The sequence below is a fragment of the Lichenostomus cassidix genome, chromosome 3 (assembly GCF_008360975.1).
Source record: "Lichenostomus cassidix isolate B80296 chromosome 3, HeHo_3.0, whole genome shotgun sequence".
In the NCBI taxonomy this organism is placed as follows: domain Eukaryota; kingdom Metazoa; phylum Chordata; class Aves; order Passeriformes; family Meliphagidae; genus Lichenostomus; species Lichenostomus cassidix.
This window is the reverse complement of record NC_139483.1, coordinates 92,826,907-92,851,316: the sequence shown is the minus strand read 5'-3', so window position 1 is coordinate 92,851,316 and position 24,410 is coordinate 92,826,907. Positions and strand designations below refer to the sequence as shown.

At 38.8% G+C, this 24,410-nt stretch overlaps 2 long non-coding RNA genes across 3 annotated transcripts; both read right to left on the bottom strand.

The window, feature by feature from the left end:
* Nucleotides 1-4,084: 4,084 nt before the first annotated feature.
* Nucleotides 4,085-10,416, bottom strand: LOC146440225 (uncharacterized). The gene is made up of 2 exons (XR_014851088.1): nt 10,352-10,416; nt 4,085-7,798 (listed from the first exon to the last, which is right to left on the bottom strand). It is a non-coding gene; the product is annotated as an uncharacterized LOC146440225 (long non-coding RNA).
* A 4,378-nt stretch (nt 10,417-14,794) lies between these two features.
* On the bottom strand, nt 14,795-24,405 carry LOC146440224 (uncharacterized). 2 transcript variants are annotated; one of them, XR_014851087.1, is made up of 3 exons: nt 24,388-24,405; nt 15,510-15,608; nt 14,795-14,891 (listed from the first exon to the last, which is right to left on the bottom strand). It is a non-coding gene; the product is annotated as an uncharacterized LOC146440224 (long non-coding RNA). The 2 variants fall into 2 exon arrangements; XR_014851086.1 differs by lacking the exon at nt 24,388-24,405 and adding an exon at nt 18,105-21,230 and having other exon boundaries at nt 15,510-17,633.
* Between the last annotated feature and the right edge of the window lie 5 nt (nt 24,406-24,410).

The window sequence follows — 24,410 nt, the reverse complement described above, 5'->3', positions numbered from 1 at the left end:
TTCACTGATCTATTGATGTGTTTTTTTCCTGGAGTATTGAAGTTCAATGATCATTTGATGATACTGTATCTGTCACTCAGTATTAAAATATCAATATTGAATATATTTTTTTGTAGGACAATAAGAAGATATTCAGTTTCTCTAAAATTATTTCAACAGGAATACATAATATGATATGCACCTGTCTGACCCAACATGCTTTAAAGAAAAATCTTATGTCAGCTAAAAATAATATCTCCATTACAATACTGTTTCCCATTTTAATTTTAATTTCTTGTCATAAATTATTACATCTTTTAAAGATTTTATGATTGAAAGTGAAATTAAAAGCTAAAGAGCAACAACCAGAAATATCAGTTACAACTTCAGTAACTGCTCAAAATACAGAAATTGTGAGAGAAGAGTACAGGTTAGAGGAATAAAAACTGTTTACAGGAAAATATATTCATTGTGAAGGAACTGGATAGACACTCAAGAATTAAGAATTTTGAACTTGCTTCTGTTACTCTCTTGATAGAGCTTTAAGCAAGCCACTTCATGATTTCTAGTTACATTTCATTGGAAACAGGGATAATACTATTTCCTTATTTTCATATTAATAAGGATATGCATGTTGATAAAAAGCTGCTATTACATTGACTGATGTCACATATTCTCCAACTAATTAAAAGAGAATTTGCATTCTTTTTCTTCTTTCAACTAAAGTTTAATATCTGCAATTAATTAAAAGAGAATCTGCATTCTTTTTCTTCTTTCAACCAGTTTTTAATAGCTCAGTCATCAGCAACAGAATATTTGTCAACAAGTGAGATAATGACCTAGGAACCAGAGACTTAGAAGAACAGCCTAAATTCCACATTCTGTCTCTGCATTCACACTCTCAATTCTTCACAGCAGCTTGGCCAAGAAAAAGTGTCTGATAAGGACAAAGGAAGAACTGGTTTAGTGAAGTTCTTTCCTGCCTCTGAAGAAAGCATTGCCTCTTCTGAACACTGAATTCACAGAAAGCACTGACCTGACATGGAATTTATTTGCCTGAGTCAACTTGACAACTGGCAGGCAGTTGAGGGACGTTTCACTTCCCGCAGTGCCTGAGCTGCTGCATGTGAGTCAAGTGTAACCAAGCTCTACTTGTCAAAGGCAGTCACAGAACAAGTTGCAGCCCAGGAAGTTGACATATACAGACACCAACAAGAAGCAGAAAAATGTAACTCCATTGCTTCATCACTAAGGGACACTTATCAGCTGGAGTTCAGTGACAACCTTGACAAACACAAAATACAGAGAATGAAGGTAAAGGTGAAAGATGGTGTGAAGATGCCTTTATCCTTTGCTAGGTCTGAGCTACTGTAATGAATGCAGTTTTTAACATTCATCAGAGCATCCAAAAGATGATAAAAGTAATGATTTTCTTCTTTCGCAGGCTTCAATACACATGATAACATGTAGCTGTGTACATTGCAAGAATGAGTCTTCCAGAAATGCCCTTTTCTCCTCTCCTCCCCTCTGCTCTAACCTGGCTGCCATGAGGTAGAAAGTTCTGCATTTTGTATTACTTCACAGAATCACAGAACTGTTAGGGTTGGATGGGACCTCTGAAGATCATCCAGTTCAACCCTTCTTTCAAGGCAGGATCACCTAAATCCAGATACACAGGAACATGTCCAGGTGGGTTTGGAATGTCTCCAGAGAGGAAGACTCCATCACCTCCCTGGGCAGCTGTTCCAGTGCTCTGACACTCTCAGTGTAAAGAAGTTCCTCTTCACCTTGAGGTGAAACTTTTTGTAGTTTACTTCATGGCCATTGCTCCTCATCCTATCCCTGGGCACCACTGAAAGGAATCTGGCACCATCCTCTTGGCACCTGGCTTCGAGGGATATATATGGATTAATGGGATACACTTTCTGTTTTTCCATCTTTCTCCTCTTTTTTTAAAATGTTTGAAAAAATGGTAGGAGGTATTGACCAGAATCAGTTTTTCAGTTCCTGATTTTTTGTACAGGCACATTCAGAAGGAATCCTTCTCTTGGGTTTATGATTTTAAAATTCAGAATTTCAGAAATTCAGTGAGAGATGTTTAGTAGTTTGATGGGTAGTGGTGTAATGTTTGGTTGATAACCTGGTTTGCAACTATATAAAATCATCATATGGTATGGATTTCCTTCTCATTTTCATCTACCACTATCACATTAAAAAACCCCCAAACAAACAAGCAAAATACGTAAATTGTCACTAATAACATAAGACTTGCACTATCATGTGTTTAGACGTCTCAGAACCAGGTAAAAAAATGCAGGTCTTAACTCTCTCACAGATATGCTAACAGAACCAAAAATTTACGTTAATTTGAAATTTCATTTAAAAGCCAAGAAAAAGTTTCTGAGTTTATACAAGAAAATGGAATGAAGATGATGAGAGTAGACATTGAAAGACTGGTAATTGATATATGCCATAGTCAATGATATTTCTGTTATCCCACCTTTTTCTACATTTATTTTTAAGGTACAAGCTGATGGATTTTCACTGTGATTTCTATAAATCAAACTCATCAGAGACTTAGCTCCTGAGTCATCACTTATTCTAAGAAGTACTGCCTGATTTTTGCTTTCCTCATATTTATTTGTGGTGATAGGAAGCCTTTAGCAAACAGGTGGGTCTTGCAATCTGCTCCAAGGGAAATCTCACCCTGATTGTGTCTAATCTCTTTGACTTCTAAATCACAAGGAGATTTAGAAAAATGCTCTGAAAATACTCTCCTACATTTTGACAGTGACAGCAAGCAATAGTTCAGCACTACCAGCAGCACAAAGTAAACAATATGTCCCCATGTTTTTGTGACATCTGAGGCAAGGAAGGAAGCACAGGTTCTTTTAAAGGACACTTTGGATTTTTCTTGAATGGGAGAGTTTGGATGCACAAAGATGAAAACATAGATTGAGCACTGGAGGAATCCTGTTAGGCAAATCTTGCAATAGGCAAATTATTTTAATACTTGGACTCTCATGGAAAAGAGTGCTTGGTCACAGCATATTTTGCCTAGAGTAAGAGAAACAGTACCAAGAATGACATATCTGTTTCCACATCATGTGGAAAACATTATTAAACTCTCTTGTATGTCTGCTTTAGTACAATGTTTAATTAAAAACCACATACAGTTCTTTCCAACATGTCTGAGGATCAAATTAATGCAGAATACTGAAGAAGACTCTTATCTGTAGCAGTCTCATTTCCTGAGGGAATAAGAAGATCTCTGGTGAATAAATGGAACAAAAAAGGCTGATCTCAAGCTTGAGACAATTGAATCTTTTGCTTATAGTTTTTTGCTTCCAGCCTCCCAACAATAGTTTTCTGGTTTGGGTTGTTTTGGGTCTTTTTCTCTGTGATGCCAACCTCCCTCTAGGCTAAGTATTTTCCAGATTATCACTATGTTATTGTTTTCTCTCTTTCTTAAGTGCTGGAGGCTTGACAAAAATGCTAAGTGCCCCTTTGTCCTATCCCAAGAAAACCAATTTGGAAGATCTGCCTCAAAGGCATGAGAACTTTATACCTTTTCAGAAAAAACTAAGGCTGTCTGTGTGTTCTGCCCTGAGAAGACAGCTGTATTTTTCTTTCTCTTCATTCTTAGTGAAAAGTCAGGAGAAGGCTGACGCTCGACACTCAGGCTGTGACTATATTCGTAAATCAGACACTGCAGAGACAGCTCTGTAGCACTGGGTAGCCAAGTGTCACAACACAGTTTGCAGACATCCCACTAAATTATCTTACATCCCAAACCAGAAGGGCCAGAGCCTGGCTGTCTCCCCAGTCTGTGCTTAGCAAACTCTGCCAGAACCCAGGCTAACAACCAGTACAGCCAGTCAGGTGCTCTGGCTGTGTTCAGCCTTATGGTGTAAACATAGTCTCCAGGTTTCAGCCTGGATGGGTACAAGTGGTAACACTATGAACAGCTGAGATTAGCAAGTACTGATGGTCCTTCCCTAAATTTCTTCTTCTTTGGGGTCTTTTTCAAGTGGCATTTTCATACTCTTTCCATGAAGTTGCCAAAGCAGTTTTATAACTTTTAATTGAAGCACCCTATGATAAGGTCATTCATTATTTTTATTTCATTCTGTGTGTTTGTTTATAAAGGCAACACATGCATGGGTTTATTTAAGTAAAGTAGGTTGAAGTTTGCTTTCCTATGACACTGTTATCTGAAGTGCTGTGCATCATTTACATTGATTCCGTATTTATAGTTCAACACTAGCATAATTAGAAGGATTTATTCCATGAAATGACAGAAAAGCCATATTTGTATAAGTAGTTGATTAAATCTCTTTCTGAAACTTTTGCTGTTTAGATGTGGTAATAACATCAAAGCAGATTTAACATGGTTTAAGCATGGTAATTTCTGTGTTGTTGTTGTTAATACACAAACTGTACAGCCATACCTTGATACAAACACCACACACCTAAACAGCACTTTTCTCTGTGAAGGATGCCTAAACATTTTACAAACTATTCATCATTCTTCACTACAGATAAAAGGGTTTTCTGGAATTGCCTCTGGCATTTGATTAATGGTAACTGTTCAAGTCAGTCTGAGTCACAAAATAATACCATACTACTCAAAAAGGGCAACAGTTTACATAAGCAGGATAAAATTATCTGAATTGGATTTGCGCTGGTTTTAGCTAGGGTAATGTTAATTTTCTTCACAATGGCTGATACGGGCCTACATTCTAGACTTGTGCTGGAAACAGTGTTGATAATACAGGGATGTTTTTGTGGTTACTGAGCAGCTGTCACTTGCACAGCACTTGGCACCTTTTCTGCTTTTCATGGTGCCACACTCATGAGCAGGCTGTGGGTGTGTGGGAAGCTGGGAGGTGACACAGCTGGGACAGGTGACCCAAACTGACCAACGGGATATCCCAGGCCATATGGTGACATTCAGTACATAAAGGGCTGGGGGAACAAGGAGGAAGAGAGGAATATTTGGAGTGATGGTGTTTGTCTTCCCAAGTCACCATTACATGCAGCTTTCCTGGGGGCAGCTGAACACCTGCCTGCCCATGGAAAGTGGTGAATTAATTTCTTATTTTGCTTTGCTTGCATGTGTGGGGATTATTTGTCTTTACCTATTAAACTGCCTTTATCTCGACTCATGAGTTTTCTAGCTTTTACTCTTTCAGTTCTCTCCCCCATCCAACCATTGGGGGAGTGAGTGGGTGGCTGTGTGTTGCTGAGTTTCTGGTTGAAGTTACACCACAGCAAGTCTCCAAGGCAGTCTCATGAACCACTATTTCTGCACATTCAGAAAAGGGTATAGATTATTTCACAGGTTTTTATCTGACATTCCTCTTTACTGGCACAGTAGCCTACCTCTCATTTTGGAGCTCTCTTTTGGTGCTAATTTCTGGGCTACAATAACACTTCTGGGTTGGAGAGTAGTCACACCTTAAAACTGAGCAAATGTGTGCTGGAGTTGCACTGTTGTCTGATCCTGCTGCCATACAATCACCAACACTATCTACAGTACTCTGGTTTCTTCACAGTGTGCTGGTTAGATGTAAACAGCTTGATTACTTGGAGTTGTTAACAAGTCTGAAGTCACTGAAAAAGAGCTAATACTACTTTAGGGAAACTTTTTTTTTCAAATTAGAATTTAAATGTATTTATTACAATTCCTAAAGAGTATAATATTCTCGATGCTTAAATGTCCTTATGCTAACCTGCTTATGGACAAATTTCATAACGCATATATGGGAGTCATTACTAAGAAAGAACAGATGAAAGTTATTCCAGAGAAAAGGCAGCTTTAAAGTAGAATACCTATGCTAAATCAAGCCATGCAGTGGTGGCCCACTGAAGTTTAAGTAACTTAACCAAGGGCAATCACTGAGATAACAGCTAAATGAAGAGAGAAATATGATGTTTTATATATAATAACTGCAAATAGTGATAGTTTCAAAGTGCCTACTTATACAGGTGGCTAAATACTGCTAATTGATTTAGGTAAAACAGTTTTACATATCTCTCTGTTGTGAAAACAGACCTTGAATGCAGCATTTAATTTTCATTATAAATCTGGCACTGTATTTCTGATCTAAAAAAAAATTCACAACTAATTAAAAGCTATTTTCTGTGGACATCAAGCTAATGAGCTATGATACTTGAATATAAACAAGTATGTGCAGATTTTCTTGCTAAGTATCTGCATGAGTTCATGTCTGCAAGTCAAGTGAAAACCCACTAAAGCTCATTTTTTTCCCAGATGAGAGAACATGGTAGGATGTTTGTCTGAGACGTTGGACACCACAACAATTAACAACATCATTTCAGACCTCACTGATGACTTCTTTTAGATCTCTTTTATGCTTAATGCCTGCTTGTGAGTGAGGCAGTGTGCAACTTCATATTGTTTCTCTCTTCAATTTTAGTACATTTCACACTCAAGTATGCAAATCTCCTCCATCACCTATAAAGCTTCAGTCCTTGCACCTTTAGAGCAATAATTGTCTTCATGACTCGGAGAGAATATCAGATCTCAGAGCATTTTCTGTGCTAGGCCAGAGACTGAGATTTCTCCATGCCCCTCTGAGCTGTCTCCTTTGACAGCTATGGAGATATGGATTACTCGGGGTTTACCATCATGTCCCATAGACTTTGGAAATTTGCCTTGAATCTTGAATTGCCAAGAAGCTTATCATGCTTGGAGGGAGATAGATGACAAAGAAATTCAGTAGTCAAGTAACTGGCTTTGACTGCCTAGGGAACCTCTCCCATGACATTTCTGTCCTGCTTCCTCCTCACATTACCTTGTGGCACCATGAAGTGGAGTTACTCCTGATTTACTCCAGTAAGTGACCTAAAGAAGTGTGGCTTCTGATTACAGATTCACCTTATTTAAGAACTGTCAGCCAAGGTCATCCAGCTAATCTTAACTGATGAGAAAGCAACTGAAGCAAAATTTCACAGGCCAAGGGATGTGATCCTCAGCCTCTACTCAACCCTAGTGAGGCCACATCTGGAGTATTGTGCTCAGTTCTGATCTACACAGTTCAAGAAAGGCAATGAACTACTGAAGAGGAGACCACAAAGATGATTAGGAGTCTGAAGCACCTCTCTCATAAGGAGAGATTGCAGGAGATGGACCTGCTTCTCAGCCTGGAGAAGACTGAGAGGGATCTCGTCAGTACACACAAATATCTCAAAGCCAGGTGCCAAGAAATGGTGCCAGACTCCTTTCAGTGGTGCCCAGGGATAGGATGAGAAGTAATGGCCATAAAGTAAAAAAGAAGAAGTTTCACTTCAAGGTGAGGAGGAACTTCTTTACACAGAGAGTGTCAGAGCACTGGAACAGCTGCCCAGGGACATTGTGGAATCTTCCTCTCTGGAGACATTCCAAACCCACCTGGACATGTTCCTGTGTATCCTGTTCCAGGTAATCCTGCCTTGACAGAGGGGTTGAACCAGATGATCTCCAGAGGTCTCGTCTAACTTTAACTGTTCTCTGATTCCGTGATCCCAAGTCCTTAAATCCCAAAACATAGTCTTGGGAAGCCAGTTATATCCTGCAAGATTTGGGAACTGGAATATTCTCTGCAAGCTGTAGCACAACAGCCTCATACACAGACACTTTATTCACAAGATCGTGACAATAAAATTGCTCATATATGAAAAAGGACAGAAAATAAAAAGGTACTATCATTCAGAATCAAATGAAGATATGTCCTGAAATACGAAGGCTCACATCTGGATTTATTTTTCTCTCTACACTGCTGCCACCAATGAGTTTTCAATGTCTTATGAATATCTGTAAAGGAAGGAAAAGAAAGGCATTGTCAGGAAGCAGACATGACAGCAAAGTCATTTTTACAGACTTTGGAAACTACATTCTGAAAAACAATAATAATAATAATAATAATTTTTTTTTTAGTCCTGTGAAGGTCAGCTTGGCATACAATGTGTTTGCTGGATTTAGATTGTGAATGGTTTGAATATTTATAAATGCTTACAAGAGTGAGGAATGATTATTGCTGCACATTCATAAAGAAGTCCCTTCTTCCTCAATAAGACTAATAGCATCTGCAGTGCTGAGACTCATAAAGCATTACTGTTGGCTTTTAGGATGATTCATAGGCCAATTTTAACAGAGAGAGGTATCTTAGCATAGCATTGGGAGTCAGCAGTTCCTCCCTTCTGATCTGGTCTCCGATACAAAATTTTCTTTATAGCCTTGAGCTGTTCACTTAATCTTTCTGCCTCATACTCCACATCTGTGAAATATGTAGTTACCATATTCACCTCACAGTAAAAAAAGGTCATTGTTTCTCTCCTCCAAAAATATTTCCCTTAGGCCATACCTCACCTCAAAGTCACATGAGAACTGAAAGTTTTCCTGTGGATTTTGAACCTTTGAGACAGAGTTAAAAGTGCTTGATGCCACATAATTTCTCTCCATAGAATTATCTACTGGCAAACTCAGAACCTGAATCCTGGATACACAGACTATCTGACCATAGCACAGACCTGAATGTAGATAAATGTAGATAATGTGGATGCTTAGTGAGCTTCTGCTTGAAGGTGTAAGGAAGAGTCCACTTAAAAGACAATATAGGTGGAACTCTTGCAGTTGGGAAGACAGCTTTGGTGCCTATGTTCCAAATATCTAAAATAAATAATTTTATTAAAAAAGTAGGCAATTCTTACTTTGACCCACAAAGGAATCTCTTTATATTTTTTTTACTGTGAAGCCATGAGAACTGCTGTGGCTTTAGCCCTGCAGAAAAATCTGCGGCAAGCTAATTCCATCAATATCCAATTTGCTTTTCAGGAAACTCATCCATAGCCTAGAAACATATTGTAAAAAATAAATAAGTTTTTCTTTTCTTTCAAAATAGTAGCAAGATTAAAAGGATATCTTCACAACCCAGAAGAATATTCTGCAAAAGAAACTGATCTTTTTCATTCAAAATGGTAACAATATTAAAAGGCTATATTCTTGAACGGTCTAGGAACTTTACTCCATGTTTTTTAACCTTCAGTGGTCCATTCTATTCTTTAAAAGTTCAGTATTCTTATTTACAGTAGAAGTTGTATTATGGTAACACAGAATATTAGTTCTTGTCTCCTCTTGTGGGATGTTAAACAACACCACTGAGAACCTGGCAATGAGAAAGATGTATTAAGAAAAATGTTCTAAACCCACAAACAGTGAGAACTGGGGATGTTTCCCTGAGCAGCTGGGAAGTCCTATACAGGACTATTCATGTTATCTCCCAAACATGGTATATCAAGTACATCAAGAAAGAAAAAGGAGTTTCCAGAAAGTCACATCCTTCTGTTCCTCTGCACTGGCTGATGATACCAACTAAACCAAAAGATTTAGACCACTGTAAAAGGAGAAGTACAGCTGTGATCTCTCCTCCCAAACTAACACCACAATTTAATCCCTCTGCAGTGTTTCAGTCTTCTTTTTCTAATTAAATGAGTCATGCAGCATAACATCTCTACTACTCAGAAGAAGAGGTGGAAACGAAAACTTGATTCATATATTCTACAAATGTATTTCATGATGAAAGAAAACTGCTCTCAAACTCTGTGCATACACCGATTTGTTGAGGAAATTGAGGAACAAAGGAGTGGGGCCTGTGACCGTCAGACTCTGTAATCATCCAGATGGTAAAAGCAACATTTAACCTTTGTTTGGATTGAGAGCCTCTAATAAACACTCTTTCATGGAAGGGCAGATTCTAACTCAGAGTAAATACAAGCTTTTCTAGTAGACTTAAATTAATTTCTCTAGATTTTACATCTGGATAGAAGAAACATGTAGTACTGTAAACATGCTTTACTTTTTTCTAATTTCATTCAAAACATAGTCTAAAATAATTTCTGAGATTCTCCTCCATTCAATTCCTTGAGTAAACTTTACTTTTACTGGTTGACAATCCAGTATTTCTAATGTATACTGTTGCCATCTAGTGTCAAAAACCCAGCAGTATACTTAAAATTCTATTTCCCATTTTTAGGTGATTAAGCACATATTTGTATGTCTCTACTAATCTTTAAATTAGTTTGATTCTCTTCTGTATCTGTGCTTTTCACCTTATCAGCCATTTGTGATAAAGCCACCCAGCTCATACCATGTCTACTGCATATCTTGCCCAAGGTCAGCTAGTGGGGATTGGTGCTTTGACTTCAACTCTGTTGGGCCACCAAGGCATGGTACAGTACTTGGGAACTATGGTGGGAACTGAAATTCTTCCCCAAAAGCTGCAAGGAAAATGGGATGTTCTGCAGGAGAATTCATCCCAGAGGGAATGAATCTCATCTAACTGGACATACTTACAGCATAGACATTTACCTTTGAAGTTCCCCCTTCAGCCACTGGAAAGACACTGGTACTTTCAGGGAGAAATTCATCTCATCTTAAAGTAGAAGAGCAAAATAGGTCCAATTACTGATGTGCTTTAAAATTGCCTGCTTCTGCATGCTCCCCCTGATTACAGAGCCAGCATCAGGTGGCAAACTCAGGACACATCTAAACTAGAGATGGCTAAAGTCAGATGAATCTTACTTTAACTCACTCTCATAAGGTCTGGAAAGATCTCACTAACTGCCCAAATTTGGACTTGAGCCTGTCTTTTAAATAGTCCCGTTTGAATATTCTTCACAAGTGGTAATGAGATTTTCAAGTTATGTGCTTGCTGTCACTGATGGCAGCTAGTATCTTTTAAATCTTTTCTAATCATTTCAAGAGAGGTCGACTGAACACTGGAGGAGGGACAATTTGATTACATAATTGATTAAAGTGAAGATGCAGCAAAGCTGCCAAGGCAATCCCTTTAGACCTGGAAACCCAAAGCACAATCCAACCCAATAATTCATCATAATGACAAGTAACTGGAGAATGGAGATCCAGTTGTGGTATTTTCCTGTAATATTTAGAAAGACAGCAGGATGTTGTTAGGTTTTTGTTTTGTTTTAAGGCAACAGTTTTCACAGAATTGAACCTACATTAAAAGAGAAATTTTGGCTTGTTCTAGTCCACTGAAGTCTTGCCATTGATTTCATTGAGATCAGGACAGGATTCTCAGTGATGCTGCTGCCTGCTCTATCAAGGAGCTAAAACTTACGGAGCACAGCAATACATGAAGGAGCATTTGAGGTGAACGCTTAAGCCAAAAGAGAGTCTTGGAAAGAGTAAGATTCAAGAAATGTGCAATTTTTTCCTCTCTTTTCTGTCAAGTGTTCCTGTCTGACTATTAAATGTACACTCCCAGAACTCTTAATTCCTGTGACTATCCCCACATGTGTTTAAATTTCTGTTAACGCAGTTAGCTCTGCTTCCATATGGCACAGCAGTGGCACTTGGTTGCTGTGATTAACTCTAAGCATTGGCTGGGAAGGTAAATGAAAAGGCATGCTTTCTGCTGAAGCAATTTGTCAGTGAAGTACTGCAAGCCATATGTTTCTCTATCGTCTTCCAAATATTTGTGCTGATGTTGCTAGAAGGCGATGTCATCCAAGGAAAAGGAGATTCATGGTAGATCATGCTGTGATAGATTAGTGAAAGCACACAGCACTTGCCTAATGCATTTTTAGCCCCTAAACTCACTGCTTTACAACCACCGATGCTGCTGCCACTAGAACACATCAGATTATTCCTCCCACCAACAGGACTGTCACTTTGTGGGGTCCATTATTTTCTTGTAGTGTTGGAAGCTGTGAAGGTTTTGCTCTCTGTCTCGATGGACATTCTGCTCAAAGCATGTACAATAAAATTGTAAAAAATAATAATAAATAGATCAGTGGTCAGCTCTGCATTAAATTAAATACATGTCCTCAAGTAAGGTTAAATAATTGCAAATTGGTTTTAATTCAGTAATTTTTCTGACATGAAAATAAAATTAATTCCCCAGACTGCCACAGGCTTATCTGAAAAACAGCATCCTGGGGCCAGTCTTCACTCTGCCAAATTCTGGCTGAAGTTACTGAGCCCAGCTCATGTCACAGACATAACCTCTGCCCACCACTTTATCACTGCCATGGGATTAATACTCCCTAAACCAGGCAGCTTCCATAACAAGCATGGAAGTGACTACCAAAGGAAGAAGCATTCAAAATGGTAGTTATATCCATATGCAACTTCATCTGTCACTGTAGTAACTCAACTAGTCCAGCTTTAAGGGCTGAAAAAAACACTTTTCCCTGATCCTCTTACCTCTTCTATGCCAAAAACATTTTGTACAGATCCCAATTCTGCAGCTGAAAGATCTAACATCGAAGTTATAAATTACTCTCATTTTTTATTTAATTAAAAGAATAAAATGTAGCCATGCTATAAAATTGAGACATTAAAATAGTACATGCCATGAATTTACATTTTAGAACTGTCAGCAAATTCAATCAGGAAATGATCTCCTTAATATAAATGAACACAGGAAAGTGATTAACTTTTTTAAATTTAGCAACAACAAATTGTAATATCTTTCAGACAGGTAAATCAGAATTATGTCCTACCTTTAATAATCTATAGGCAGCTGCTCTGTCTTCCCAAAGTGGAAGAATTAATGTAAGGGTAGAGGTTAACAGCAGCAATTATGAGCACAATCATAAATATGTTCTTTTAAGCATATTGATTCAAATGAAATAAAAATGCCACAGAACAGAATTCTACAGGGTGCAATCCTGCTGCCATTACCTAGACAAATCTTTCAGCATCAGCAGTTTTCACAACTGGTGACATCACATTACTGGACCTTTATAAAAATCATAGAATATGAAGGACATGAGTAGACTATCTTTAAACAAATTAGCTGAAGCTTTAAACAGATAAGCTACATCTTTACTGTACTTTACAGTTTAGAGTGGTCTAAATTCCAGTTTATCCCAAAGACCTACTGCAAGTGATTAGGAGTGACTGCTAACCTCCCCCATTTTATGGCAGTGTGGATGTACATATCAGGTGCTGATTTATTTTCTCAAAGGGCCTACAGAATCATCTAGATGTTAAACACCATCAAAAGAGCTGAAAATGTTCACAGTGGGAGGAGACAACACCAGTCCATGGCACCTTTTTTTTCAGGCCAGAACTGTGAAGAACAGAAGCCTCCACAGAAGCCATGAATTGAAGGAGGTTGGCCACCAGCCCACAGCTGTCTCGGTGTGAGCACAAGTCCTTAGATTCTTTGCTGAGGAGCAGTGTGGGGCTTCCACTGCCTGAGACCTACATAGTCAAAGTTTAAAGAAAGAAGTAGAAGAAATGGAAGGGGACAAAAGAGACATAATGAAATGTGGTTCCTATTCTATTCTTAGGGTTTTAAAGATATGTAGTCATCTTTTTGATAGGAATAGGCAATCATTGCTGCAGTAAGTGTTATGTTCATTTAACCAGGGTGCTTGCAGGAGAAAAACATGTAAGTGATTCTTGAATCTGGCTCATGGGACAGCTGTACACCTAGTTATGTAATGTCAGCCTAAATAGCATTTCCAATACTATTAGCAAGATTATTCTCATTGTTTATTGGTATTTGCTAGCATAAATTTCCAACTTGAAAGGCACATTGATCACTTCCTGCTGTTTCTCTAGTCTAATACGTGTGTTAATGAGGCTGTTTTATCTTAATAGGTTTTAAAAATTATTTAATTCCTTGCATATTGCTTGTGTTAAAATAATATATTAATGAAATCCATGTGTCTTCCAGGACTATGAACTTCTGAAAATTACTGTATGGTTTAATGGCAATCCTCCTTTTTCTATCAAAATGCACCAGGAAAAAGAATTTTCCTATACACAAGGCCTTTGACTCTTTTCTAAAAGTTCCTATCTACATCAATAGATTTTATTTATAAGATATCTATAAAATCATAATATAAATTTAAAAAAAACATGTGAATAAACATATACTCAGAATTAATAGTTCTAAAGCTCTCTGAGAACTGGCTAGATGGACTGTCACAGAGTTCTGCTCTGTGTAATAGAATGGTCCCAAGAACTATGCAGAAATCTGTCTGTGAGTCTGAAGTAAATGCTGCTTTCATTTCTTCCTTATCAGGGAAAAAACAAAACAAAACACCAAGAAAACAAACCTGAAATTTGCTCAGCTTTTTTCATGACTGTTTCTAGTACTGGACTGGCACTGAATTTAACTATAAAGTTTAGAATTGTAGTTGCATAATATGCAGTTGCTTTTCTTTCATATAAACAAGCCTGATTCATTTCCGGTGAAATAAAGGTCAAAATCCTCCTTGACTCCCTTGGGGCTTGGATGGCACTTCAAGCTGTCATAAAAAGTGGTGTTCATATTAATACAGTAACCAGAAACTGAATGCAGGAATTTCAAGCCATAAAGCATACCGGACAAATTCACAAAAAAACCCCAAAACAAAACAAAAAACCAACAAATGAACTCTTCAATAGGAAATGTGAATTTAGGTATTATATGGTGAGCAAGACTATGAATAATAATCATAAAAGTATATTATGCTCCTATTTCACAAAATATATTACTTTCCTCTGTTTTGTTCTTCCAAAGGGAACTCTTTATTGCAGCAGATCACATTGAATTACAAATCATGAGGACTACTAATGATGAAGTGTAGAATTACTGACCATGTGCTATTCTCTGATGGACTTTCGAGTAGTTAAATTAGTTGTAAATATACAATACATCGAGCATATATTAGAGAGTAACCTCTACAACAGTCAACCTTCAGGTTTTCATTTTGTTCATTAGAATCACTTATATTTGCATTTTTCCAAGAAAAGATAAAATTATTCTGAACCCATCACTCCAATACCTTACCAAGTAAAGGTTTTGACAAATTGCTTGCTGTTTCATCTCTGGGTCAGATTGATAGTCCATTGATGCCACTCTCATTCAGCAGTACTGCAAATTACTCTATTGAAAAAAAAGGCCATTATGTTATTTATAACCAAAATCTATTTCTCAAAAGAAGTATAACAAGCAAGATTACATGCATGCAAAGACTAGATAAAAACACTAATTTCCAGTTGCTGGAGATGGTGAATTTTAAATATGACAGTAACTCCCTCTGGCCAAAGGCATGAACAGCCTGAGCTCTAGAATGACTGAGGGCTTTGAAGAGAAAACAATCAAAACTCAGAATCTCCTGAGAAAGGGGAGTGGTAATGCAAGGTTTCAAAGTCACTACAGGACACCTGCAAGGATGAAAACATACAGTATATGTAGCCATCTGTCTGTCACTATTGATGGCAGCCATAACACAACTCAAAGAAAGGAGTCATTAAAACTCAGTCTAATACTCAAATGTCTACAATTGCTCAGTGCCTCAAAGCTGCTGAAACATCACTTCTTGCTGAAAAGTTGCACCATGAGGTAATAAACATAACACATGGTACTAACTACATTTGTCATAAAAGATGAGCATGAGACTAAAGCCTGCATCCCACAGAAGCAAACACACACACCAACAGAATTTACAATGCTCCAGAGTTCATCGTGTGATTATCCCAGCCCCCTTATTCTACTGCCTACCTCTACAGAAGTTATTGTTTTTATTTCAGCATGTCCTCTTTCTGCTTGTGCCACTATCTCGTTCTAGCCTCTTCCCCTCCTTTGTGCTATTGAAAATTGCTCAAACATAAAACATGGAAACAGAAAATTACCAAAACCTCAATAAACTGAATGTTCAGTTCAACATGCAAAAATCTACCAGAGAAAGACGTCCGGTAGGAGTAGAAAATGTTCCAGTTCTTGAAAATAACATAGGTATACTATAAAAGCAGTTGAATTAAGAAATTTGTTAGCTTGTTTTAGAAATTTCTCTGGAGTCTGCTTTGCCAGGGGAAAGACACTTTGACTTTAAGGGACTTTACTAAGAATTTTTATGGTACAAGATGTTTCTTTTTCCTTAGTATGAATTTGCAGTTCACATCAAAAAGCAAACCTGGAACAGGTAATTTTGTAAGCCAGAGCTACTTTTCTGTGTAACTTGAATTACTAAAGTTAGGAGTCTGCATCCAATGCAGATGAAACACAGTTGTGGTTTTAAGCCCAGCTGGAGGTGAAACAAGGAGCAGCCACTCACTCAACTCCCCTTCCCTTCCCTTCCCCCCTTCCCTAGCTGACACCAGGACAAGATTAAAATGTGTTTGTTGGCTTCTATTAAAATTTTGATAAATCAGAAAGCCTGATTCTATTCTCCCACTTCCATAAACCACAACATAAATTGACTAACACAGTTATTATTTATAGGTGTTTCATTCCATATAAGCAAAAGCTAAGTAAACTTCAGGGTTGGGGTTTTTTTATTATTATTTAAACATGCTTTCTTTTTTATTTCCTCACTGGTCAGCTTTATCCCAATAATGCTACTGTTCTATCAGATACAGCTTCTGCTGTTGAGACAGAGACAGTTACTGATATCACTAGTAATTGAGTTTGGTTTTATGCTATTCCATTAAACGGGGTATATGATAGGCATAGCTAGATGGGAGCGAAGCACTCTATGGACAGATGTTTTAATTATGAGTATATATACAAAAGAAGGTCTGTAGGGAATTTCATTCTGTTTCAGACCACTTCTCCAAGCTAATTTTTAATTCTTAGCATATCTTTCACTTTCTTAGACATCTTGCCAATTTCCTCTCATCTACCAACTTAACATGCATACACTTAATTCTGTATTCCTCCAGCTCACTAAAGAGATCATATTAGTATGGGATTTTTCCACCAGAAGTTAAAGTTAAAATTTTATGTTTTTTAAAAATAGACACAATATTTGCCTTTTTGTAGCTCTGTCACACTCCTCCAATCCTCTATATGTTTTCTGTATAACTGCTGGTATCTTTAAGATTGCTTTCTGGCTATGTAACTCAATTTATCAGGTCCAGCCAAACTGATGAACACCTGATTTCTCTAAACATTCTAGCTATCTTTCTCTTGCAAGCCCTATTTTTCCACTGTCTTTGTCTTACTTTGAAAATTTACCCTTTTCATCTAGAAGTTCTGTTAGCCATTTCCTTCAGCTGAGCATTTTAGCAAACATAAGTGCATGTCATTTTGTAGAAAAGCAGAGTAACAGATTAATTCTTTTCTTACCCTTCTAAGTACATCTACTAGTTTGCTTTCAGTTCCCTGCAGTCAGATTCAACCATATCATATATACTGATTAAGCTTCCCTTCCTGTACTGATTAAGATTATCTGTAAAATTAGATTTCTTTGTTCCAATTCTTCCTATGAGAAAAGCCAAGAGAAACAAGAGAGAAAAATAATCTCTCCCCTTCAACAGTTAGATATCTTCTCATTTACAGATTCATTTTATATCTATCTTAATTATTACAAAATTGTCTTCAGTTTTGGTCCATTTTTTCCTTGAGTTCTATGTCCCCAGCTTCTGCTGCAGAAATCACTTTCTCTCAGGAACATGTTTGAAACCACTAATCCAAACTAATTTACAGATTCTATGGATGCATACAAATATAGTGAAAACAGATGGTAACTTACCAATATAGGGAGTCTGCTTCTAAAAATTGGTGGTTTTTCCTGAGGTTTTAAAGGTTTCAAGAAGGTTAGAAACCTCTTGCCATCCTTCATTAGGATAAAAGCAATCAACCTTATTTTGATAAGTGATTTCGTATCAATTTTTTTAGATTGAACTGCCATGAAACATGTATTGGTTTGAAAACAAACCAGTGGGAGATCACAAGTCAAGATTGAAATTAAAAATAAGTGAAATAATACAAGGAAAAGCACTGACAAAGTCAGATACAACCTAACACCCTGTTAGGGTGGTAGTAGCAGTCCAACTGAAGTAGTCCAGTTGAAGCGGTGATCCTGTGAAGGTCTAGTCTCCAGCTGAAGATCCAGTGGTAGCTCTCGTCCTCTGGGAACCCAGTAGACAGGGCTAGCTCAGGCAGTTCCAAGGCCAGGTTATATCCAGGTGGGAACACCTGGCTCCTCCCTCCTGGGCAGAGCATCCCACAATGGGATGAGATAAGTCCATGAGTCACACGGTGGGTCCCTGATGGCCCATTGCCTGTCATCCGGAGTGGGTCATTAGCAGGTGATAGCAGCTAACAGCCCACAGCTGGTGGTAATAGAATACTTAACTACATCTATATTGCAACCTAGGACAAAACTCCACCCCACAGTGCAAATTCCTAAACTAAATAATTTTCTTTCTCAGTTATCTTTCTCTAATATAGGCAAAGAACATATTTCTTGAAAAATGAAAATTTCTTTTCCAAATCTTAGTTTTGACCTCAGATTTCTCCCATCTCAAATGAGTTAGTTGCAGTATCCAACCTGTCATTGATCAAATGGTGTAATTTCTGTTCGTGTCCCAGGGCTTTCAATTAAAGATTTGTCTCAAGATATTGTACATGCTGTTTTTCAGAATGTTTCTCTGGGGTTATCTAAAATCATGGGTTTTACTGCCAGTCTGAAAGTTCCTCTATTTCTGCCTTAATGTTATTTCCCAGCAAACTGTTACTGATTTTTTCTCTAGAGTAATTATTTGTTTTCAAAATTCTTTTCCCTATGCTATACAGTGTTTGTTACCAAAGTAAGTTTGTTTTTACAACCACCAACAAATTATTATAAAATACAACATCTTCCACATTAAAATTCTGCAATCAACATTGATTTGCAAATCTGCTGAAGATAGTTACTTTTCTGAGTGTAGTTCTTAATAACCTACTCTATCTGTGAATCTTTTTTTTCCCACAAAGCTCTTATATTTCTGTTCATAGCCTTTCCGTTTCCCATGCTCTTTGGAGAGCAATTTGTCTGATGGGATCACATCCCTGTGGACTGGGGAGCTGTGAGGGATGCTGGGGTGACAAGGCAAAGGCCTTGCCCGTCAGAGCATCCGTGCGTAAGGTGAGGAGATGGTGACCAGGTTCAACCAAGAGTCCAGACCAGCAGGTAAGGCAGGTTCAGGCAGCTCCAAGGTCAAGCTGGGAAGCCAATCTGGAGGTCCAGGTATGAGCCCAGCTCATCAGGCTACAGGGACAGGCCAGTCTGGTTCTCCTGGCGCTGTCAGCAGCCTCTCTCCTATGTTCCCAGGAGGAAAGGAGCTGCCCTGGACTGCACCACTGCTGAGCTGGCCCTGGTCCTCAGCAGCCAAGCCTTTGGGAAGGGGGATCTTATCTTATGCATCTATAATTTCCCTAGTACACTTAATTATTTATCTTCTCACACTGAGGAGAGTAATAAACCAAAGGAAGGAAGAACGGTAGCATTACCTCTTGTTTTGGCAGTATTGATGATAAACATTTAGGAAAAAATTATGCCAGCCACAAAAGAAATATCTGAAGAACTGTGTAATACACTCAAAAACACACATTAAGAAATACCTGGGATAATGAGGCTTTTCTCCAAGTTTTGATTCTTTTTTACAGTTTGGTAGCTTTTCCTGAAAAATAAAATTATAAGCAACTGATTCCTTGGAAAAAGGCCAACTGTTTGGATTATGTGTTCTTTACCATTTTTGTTTTACTTATGAGTTTTGTCTTCATTATTGTCGTGAGTTTCCATCTGCTGTCTAATGGTTTTATTGCAGCTGCATCACTGTCCTGTTTCTCTTTGTTAGCATTAAATGTTGCTAAGTAACTGAATCAGGCTGTGGTATTATTTTGCAGAACTATTATTTTTTTTGAAATATGTATAGAGATTACTCAGCAAAATGAGTAATCTCCCAAAGGAAAGAAGGCCATTTGCATCTACCACAACTCTCATTTTCAGATGATTTCTAAGAAGAAATTGAAAGTGATTCCTATAAACATGTTATATATAAACATAAACACATATAAACATTCCTACAATGCATAATTTCAGATCAGGCAGTTAAGAAAGTATGAATCTTAATGAAAACTTGCTTTACCTGCTCCATGAGGTTATCCTAAGCCACACCAAATAACAACATTAGTTTTGCTTTTAGTAATGTGTCTCAGCTCTTACAAGCAATGTAATTTAAAAGTAAAATAGCTTGGCTTTCTGTCAGTGCAAGCTCATTTAGAGAATGTACCTTTGCTGTGGGTTATTACATGGAAATCATAATTTAAGTTGTTTAATAACAAAAAATGGGAAAGATGGAATTTACCGTTTTATTTAAGTCTCTAATTTCATGTTAATGTGGCAATGATCTAGTGTCTCATCTACATGGACCTGCGATCAGCAATAAGGGTAACTATCCCAATAGCAAAACCTATCTGGGTTTAATGAAATTTCCACTTTAAAATCTCTCTGAAACAGTCAGAATCACTAACAGCCACACTGCAGATCACTTTGTTCAATTTCCACTGTGAAGGTTTAAACTGCTTTAGTGTTAAATAAAACATAATAGAAGACTGTGACACCAGAACAAGAGAATTACCATAGAACTTTATAAAGAATGTCTGAAATGGAATGGCGTCAATCATTATTAAATTATTCAAGAATTGCTTGAGCTGCAATGTGTTGATTAGAATAGTCTTAAAAGGTTCCACATTCCATTATGTTATTTTACAGTTTGAAACCCCCCTAAAGAGAACAATGTATTTTCTTTTGTATACTTTTAACACAGACAGGCACTACACATAAAAAATATTTTAAAATAAATTTCTCAGTCTTCAATGAATCTTTTATAGGTCAGAGAACGGACTCTCAAGATAGCAACTATTGTTAACATGGGAAATATCTTTAAATTTGTTCATTTGAAAATTTATCATATTTATCAGATGGAGAGGTATCATACACAAATAGCAAAATTGTTTCATGAACACTAAATAGCAAAATTACTTTGGTTTTGAAGGACAGGGTGAGAAATGCTTGCAAGACAGGATGGCTCAATGCTAACTATGGGCAATAACCACTTTGCATCTGCTTGTTGAATAATCACAAGATTTTTAGACACTTGGAGTAAAACCACATATACATAAAGTCTTATAATAAGTGGCTCTGAACTAAAAAAAAAAAATCACATTCTTCCAGCTCCCTCGATTTTATAATTAATATAAATACGCTGAAGCCAGCAGGTGAAGTATTATAATAGCTGGGCATGAGTAGCAGCAAATATGCAGAAAAGAGAACTGTCATGGAAAATCCAATTACTTATGTACTTCAGCTATTAATAACTTTATTAAATTTGAAGCACAAGTCAAAGAGTGTGACCATCCAAGCTGGGAAGACACAGTTGTCCTTGTCCTTCTAGGACCTATACCAGAGAAAAGAAAAAGCTAGAAGCAGCACATGATTTCCTCTATTTCCTCCTTCCTTACTGTATCCTCCCTAAGGTATGAGGTAAATCCCCCAGGTGCACTTGATACCAGCAGGTGTGACCAGCAGGTTGAGGAGGACACTCTGCCCCTGTACTCCAGCTCTGGGGACAGAGAACGTCTAAAAAGATGCTTGGAGGGCTGGAGCAGGTCTCCCACAAACACTGCCTGAGACAGCTGGGGGTGCTCATTTGAGAGAAGGCTCCAGGGAAACCCTCTACACCTTCCAGTACATGAAGAATGCCTAAAAAAAAAAAAAAAAAACCATAGAGGAGCTTTATACAAGGGCATGTACTGATAGGAAAAGTGGGAATGGCCTTAAACTGAAAGAAAGTAGGTTTAGATTAGATATTAGGAAGAAACTCTTCCCTGTGAGGGTAGTGAGGCACTGTCACAGGCTGCCCAGAGGAGCTGTGGATTCTCCATTCCCTGGAAATGTTCAAGGCCAGGGTGGATGGAGATTTGAGATTTGATTTGGTCTAGTGGAAGGTGTCCCTGCCCATGGCAGGGGAATTGGAAATAGATGACCTTCAAAGATCCTTTCCAACCCAAAGCATTCTATGATTTTAGCAAGTGTAGTGTCCACCTCACTGCTCTCTCACTCCCCCCTTCAGCAGGACAGGGGGAAAAAATAAAATGAAAAAGCTCATGGGTCCAGACAAGGACAGAGAGATTATCCACCTATTACCATCACAGGTAAACCAGACTCAACTTAGGGAAGATTAATTTACTTTGCTGTGAATTAGAAATTGGGTATTTTTAAAACAGCCCAGTGAGAAACAGAATCAAAAATAAAAGCACTTTTCTTTCCAAAGCCAACTCCACTCTTTTTTTTTGACTTTTCTGCCACCTCCTCCCCTCCACAAGTGTCACAGGGAGATGGAAGACTGGGGTTGGGTTCATAACATTTTGTCTGCACCACTCCTTCCTTCTCATGTTCCTCCCCTGCTCCAGTATGGAGTCCCTCTCCTGGACAGAGTCTGCCACAAATTGCTCCAATGGGCGTACTTCCCAAAATGCTGCACTTTTTCAACAAGTAATCTCCTTCTTACTGTCTTTCAGGGTTTTGATGCTGTTTGCTCATTGGGTAAACACAAGAGAGCTGCAGCACATATTCTGAACTGCATCACTGTTGGATTAGATGCTCACTCGTGATGCTCTACTAGTAAAATCCAACCTGCCCTAAAGGATCAACCCCACCTGAATGATGAGGTAACTGAGTACTCATTGTATGGTCACACACCACAGGATACCTCAAAGACAGAGAGAAAATATAGACAGATCCTAGAGACAAAAGGATCTTTGCCACATTATGAAGGAATTTTGTAGATCCAGATGCCAAAGGGCAAAAAAACCCTTTCATGGGCTGGACAAGGAGATTGACATGTTCCTGGCAGAGTAGTGTTGGGATGGGTGATACCATCTCAGGAACTGCTGAGGAGCTGAGTGGTTCCAACACAGCAGAACCCCACTGGTGGAAGCCTTCTTAGTCCTCCCCCCTGGAGAACACGATGGTTCCTCCCCAAATTATGTAAATCCCCCCAGCTGTAACCTAACCCCTGATCCCATCCCTTCCTCCTCCCATTGGTTGTGGTGTTCCCCCCGCCTCCTCTCCCCTGACCCTCCAGCCGCCCCTTTAAATGTAGACGGCTGGGGTGCCTCGTCCTCTTTTGGCCCTGGAACCCTTCAGAATAAACCTCTAGAACCTCCGGCTGACTGAGCGCTCTGAATTCTTTGTCTCTGGTAACGCACGAGTTATCTAACTCCGTGGGTGAGTGAAAATATGTGCCTTACACCGGCACGGGTGTGAGAAGGGCTTTTCTGTACAGCACCAGGCAGTGCTGACTGGAGTGATCTCTCGATAGCTTAGAGACACTTTCGGTAAACGCAGAGGCCTGGTTCCACCCCTCCTCCCCCTCCGCGTTAGAGTAGTGTTGTAGAACTGTTAATCCTGACTCACATCCTTTTCCAGTGTGAGGCTGGGAAACCCATGAGGCAATGGCAGAGGGAGTGGACTACAGCCTTTTGCTGTGCAAAGGCAGCACCTTTGCAATGGTTGTATTCATGTCAGGATACTGGGCTCTTGAAAAAGATTTGGGTATTCAACATTTTCCCATCTTCAAGAAAAGAGAGGAATCCTATCTCTAGTTTAACTATTAAAAGTAATGTAATGAGAATACAATGAATCCCAGGCCAAGAATAACTACTCATGTAAATTTTTTAAGACCACAGACAGAAAAAAGCCCTTCCAATCAGAGTATTTGCTGAATTCTGTGCTGTTATGACACTGAAATTATTTTATAAGCTCATAACCTCCATTCTCTTATAGAAAAGACTACCAAAAAGACTAAGGATTGCTTCCAGATAGGGACAAGTTGCAGTAATTGTATCATCAGTCCCAAGCATTCAAATTATTAAAATAATAAAAGCCTCTTTCTACAGCACAAAATTTAAGACCAATTACAAAATTTGGAAACACATTTTTTAATTTTACTATTATCGCCTTGACTTTTTATTTTATATTTTTCTCCACATTCAAACAGGTTAAAATGACTGATTTTAAGTGAAATCTGAAATGTTTATACAATCATGAAGTAATGATTTAAAATTTTAAGAAGCAAGGCTCTCTGTAAGCTTGGTTTTCCAGGTGCACTGGCACACCTGGGGCACACATGCAGGGTCACACTGGGGGCACACTGAGGGTGCAGGGGCACACCAGGTCACACCGGGCAGGTCACATTAGGGGGCGTGTCACACAGGGGGACATGGATTATACTGTGGGGGCAATCGGGAGGCCACACCAGCTCCTCGGGGCACACAGTGGGGACAATGCCAGAGCAGGGGAATCACATTAGACACACCAGTCACGCCAGGGAGTCACACTGCTCATGGCAGAGAGGAGCTCACACTGGGCCACGGTGGGGGGAAGTTTCCCCAGGTGGTCACACGGGGTCACACCGGGAGGGCTTCCCCAGAGGTCACAGCGGGCAGGGTCACACTGGGGGGGGAGGGTTTCCCTAGGTGGTCACACGGGGTCACACTGGGCGCGGTCACACTGAGGGGGGTTTCACCGGAGGTCAGACGGGTCACTCCGGGAGGGGTCACACCGGGGGCAGGGTCACTCCGGGAGGGGTCACTCCGGGAGGGGTCTCACAGGGGGTCACTCCGGGAGGTGCC